Genomic DNA, 4840 nt, shown 5'->3' on the forward strand with positions numbered 1-4840 from the left:
GGAGGAGAGATGAGGGCCGAGTCTCACAGTCTGGGGCCGGTTTGTGAGGAAATCCTTTATCCAGGCACATGTGAGAGGAGGGAGGCCAAGATTGACCAGTTTGTTGATGAGGATGTCCGGGATGATAGTATTAAAGGCTGAGCTAACTAGCTAACTAGTAGCATCGCTAACTAGCTAGCAACAAGCCTCCAACACAGCGCGTATGCTAGCGGCTAATCTAGCTAACGAATTAACAACAGAGTGATTTTAGAACTATAAGATGATAAGCTGTGTGTCTTTTTTTTTTATAACAGTGACATGGTTGTATTTACCTTAATTAAACGAGTCGTCAGTCGCGGTAAACCAGCAAAAAAACTTGAGCAGCCGGGCTACGTAAAAAGTGTAGGGGGGCGTGTTTGCGGTGATGTCCAGCGGTGTGTGGGGCGGGGGCGTTACACAGTCGCTCCACCTCAAGTCACTACTGCGCAGACTCTGGCTCCAAATTTGCAAGATGGCAGCCTCCACAAGCGGGTATTTTGGCTTCATTTTTGCACAATGGTAAGAGGCGGAGTCGCGTCGTCCATGTTTTCTACAGTCAATGCTCGAAAGCCTGTGAGCAAAAACTAACTCCACCCCTCTGCCTTCCTATTAGGTCCAAAATGTACCATATCGACCAATCAAAAATAATATATTTGAGACGTTTAGCGCAAATCTTGTGTAGTTAGTGTGTAGTTAGTGTGTAGTGTAGTCAATAGTTTTGTTGTGTGTGTGTTAGAGCAATGAGGCGACTGCTGAATGTTACAGGTGTTACAGCAGTGATACATCTCCTGTTGTCAGGCCTGCAGGTATCAGGCTGTTGTTCTCCTTTATCTCATAGTGGACAGAAATTATTTTTGGAGTGGCACAAATAATTTGTGTGGCATCAGATTTGATGCAGAACAGCTGATTGTTCTGTAAATAGTTTGAAATGTTTATATAAAAACACCTTGGCTGCATTTAAAAATAGCTGCAAAAAAACTTGTTTGCCAAACTGAGTTACTTTTTAAAGAAGTAACTATATAATTAATTGCCCAGCATTGGTCATTATATACTGTATTTTGCAGACAGAGTTACAGACTCTCTCCCAGAAAACAGACTCACAATACAAGTCAGAGCTTTTTAAAAAAAAAGAAAGAAAATGTTTTCAAAATTGGAGTTCAAGTGTTCCATATAGTGTTAACATACTACACAGGTCAATGACTAGATTTTTTACATTTTCATTGTAAGTGGGCTAAAGCAGTTAATTAAAAGTAGTCCAACATAAATGTAAATGCTGTAATTTGATTATTTTAATAAACCATGTAACTTAGATTCGATGCTGGCGTGACCACAGTGCACACGTCTGATGTTGCTCACAGTGGTCCAAGGGACGCTCAGGGAGTTTGTGTGTTCGTTCAGACACATGAAAAATTAGAGGAACATTGCTTAACATTCTGATTGGTCACTTGCAATGTTGATCCTGGAACAACATTTAGTATGATGATCTGGGAACAACACCAACATGACGGTGACATGGACACCAACACCTCTGCTGTCCTTTTTAAAAATAAGATACAAGATGGACGCTGTCATTACTGTGAAACTGATTCTTGTTTTCCCAGCAACAAACCACACATGACCAAACATGTCCGACTCCTGCAGAAGAACCTCAGGCTGTGTCCCAATTCAGGGTATGCATATTATGTCACCGCCACGCCGACGACGGCTGTCCCACTTCAAGTGTACTCCAAATGCATACTCCAAATGCGCTGTCGATTTCCCCAAATATCAAGCGTGGTCCGGTGCACGCTTGTGGTCCCATATATCCCACAATCCGTAGCGCAGCGGTGGGTGTGGATAATTTTGCCATAAAAATACGGCAGAAGGGAGCGGCCGAAGAGTGAACTGTCAAAAGTAAGTACTGAATATTATGTCACTTATTTATGTGCAAATGTTTAAGAACATTAAAACATTACTGTTGGCCACATGTCGGCAAAGTTATGTGACATTAGTGATGTTTGTACTTTCAGCGTTTACTTGGTTTTAAAGCCTCTACTTCTAAATACATATATAGTCGACCTTAATCTTACAGAGAATGTGATGATTTTATGGATAATTAAAGTCAGTCATATATCCACAAACACAACAGGCTGAAAGTCAGTGATGCTGCTCGGTTTGCAGTCCTGAATATGACGGCACACGCAGGATTCACTGCACTGTTAATGTTAGCTATGTTATATTGCTGCCTCTGTTCGGTGGTGTCGAGCCAAACGGACTTTAACGTGTGTTTGAACGAGCTGACGGTTCACTCGTTAAGCTGAAAGAAAGATGCTTTAATCACAGGAGTCACACATGTGTCCACTGGACCATCTGGGAACTCTTCTTGTTTAGCACTCGTAATAACACAAACACTAAATCCTCCTTCTCTTGTGCTGTTTTGTAGCAGTGTATACACCTGAGACTGTCACCTGTCTGTCTGTCCTGCACTCTCTCTCTGTTTCTTTCTCTCTGATTGTGGAATAAAAGTATGAACATGTATTTATAAGTTACACTTGTGTTTGAATCCTGCAGCTTATCACACATTTGATTTCCATGTGTGACAACTGCAAGTGTCCAGAGTGAGGACAGACTGAGGGACCCACTGCTGCACATCATCTGTGAGGCTTTGCACCCTGATGATCCACCAGGACAAACTCAGCAGTGTGTGAGGAAGAGGAGGAGGAAGAGCCAGCAGCAGCTGACAGATGGAGAGAATAGACAGACTGTTCCCTGTTTGTGAAGGACTGCTAGGAAAGTTTAAAATAACTAATTGTCTGTCCTGAATCAGTCTTATTAGGTAATGTTCAAATAATGTTATCATCCCAGTGTTTTCAGTGTGGGAGAAAGTACTCAGGGCCTTCTGTCAGGACTCAGTGTGTGGGCAGGCGGAGATGAGGATCCAAATGCAGGACTCAAACTCAGGATTGTAACGCAAAACCTCAGCTTTATTGCTGGAGGAAACAAACATAAACTGAGTCAAGAATACTGGTAACAGAACAGAAACACACTGGCATAATCCAATGGTACGACGTGACTGGGTTGAGGAAAACACAGGGCTTAAATACACAGGGTAGTAATGAGGGAATGGGCAACAGAAGGGAGACACAGCTGGGAGAGATCAGGACTAACGAGACAGGGGAGCGAAGCTAGACACACTAACATAAGACAAAGACTTTCACAATAAAACAGGAAACATGAATCACTACTCAGAGACACGGACTCAACACAGAGAGACAGACAGAAAATGACACATGGAACTGAACTACAGGGTGGGCCATTTATATGGATACAGCGTAATAAAATGGGAATGGTTGGTGATATTAAAGTCCTGTTTGTGGCACATTAGTATATGTGAGGGGCAAACTCCTCAAGATGGTGGTGACCATGGTGGCCATTTAGAAGTCGGCCATCTTGGATACAACTTTTGTTTTTTCAATAGGAAGAGGGCCATGTGACACATCAAACTTATTGGTAATGTCACAAGAAAAACAATGGTGTGCTTGGTTTCAACGTAACTTTATTCTTTCATGAGTTATTTACAAGTTTCTGACCACTTATAAAATGTGTTCAATGTGCTGCCCATTGTGTTGGATTGTCAATGCAACCCTCTTCTCCCACTCTTCACACACTGATAGCAACACCGCAGGGAGAAATGCCAGCACAGGCATCCAGTATCTGTAGTTTCAGGTGCTGCACATCTCGTATCTTCACACCATAGACAATTGCCTTCAGATGACCCCAAAGATAAGTCTAAGGGGGTCAGATCAGGAGACCTTGGGGGCCATTCAACTGGCCCACGACGACCAATCCACTTTCCAGGAAACTGTTCATCTAGGAATGCTCGGACCTGGCACCCATAATGTGGTGGTGCACCATCTTGCTGGAAAAACTCAGGGAACGTGCCAGCTTCAGTGCATAAAGAGGGAAACACATCATCATGTAGCAATTTCAAATATCCAGTGACCTTGAGGTTTCCATTGATGAAGAATGGACCCACTATCGTTGTACCCCATATACCACACCAAACCGTCTTGGAGGGATCCATCCAATGTGGGTTAGTGTCAGACCAATAGCGGTGGTTTTGTTTGTTAACTTCACCATTCACATAAAAGTTTGCCTCATCACTGAACAAAATCTTCTGCGTGAACTGAGGGTCCTGTTCCAATTTTTGTTTTGCCCATTCTGCAAATTCTGTGCGCCGATCTGGGTCATCCTCGTTGAGATGCTGCAGTAGCTGGAGTTTGTAAGGGTGCCATTTGTGAGTAGCTAATATCCGCCCGAAGGATGTGCGACTAATGCCACTCTCCAGTGACATGCGGCGAGTGCTACGCTGTGGGCTCTTGCTGAATGAAGCTAGGACAGCCACTGATGTTTCTTCATTAGTGACAGTTTTCTTGCATCCACATTTTGGAAAATCCAACACTGAACCAGTTTCACGAAACTTAGCAAGCAGTTGAAATCTGCTGCAATGACCCGGTTACTGCGTTCACCAGATATCAACACAATTTCGATCCGCTCCTCACGTGTTAACCTCTTCGACATGTCAATGGCTGTGAACAAAGAGAAACTTGTAAATAACTCATGAAAGAATAAAGTTACGTTGAAACCAAGCACACCATTGTTTTTCTTGTGACATTACCAATAAGTTTGATGTGTCACATGGCCCTCTTCCTATTGAAAAAACAAAAGTTGTATCCAAGATGGCCGACTTCTAAATGGCCACCATGGTCACCACCCATCTTGAGGAGTTTGCCCCCTCACATATACTAATGTGCCACAAACAGGACTTTAATATCACCAACCA

Source organism: Oreochromis aureus, linkage group 3 (assembly GCF_013358895.1).
Source record: "Oreochromis aureus strain Israel breed Guangdong linkage group 3, ZZ_aureus, whole genome shotgun sequence".
NCBI classification, from domain to species: Eukaryota; Metazoa; Chordata; class Actinopteri; order Cichliformes; family Cichlidae; genus Oreochromis; species Oreochromis aureus.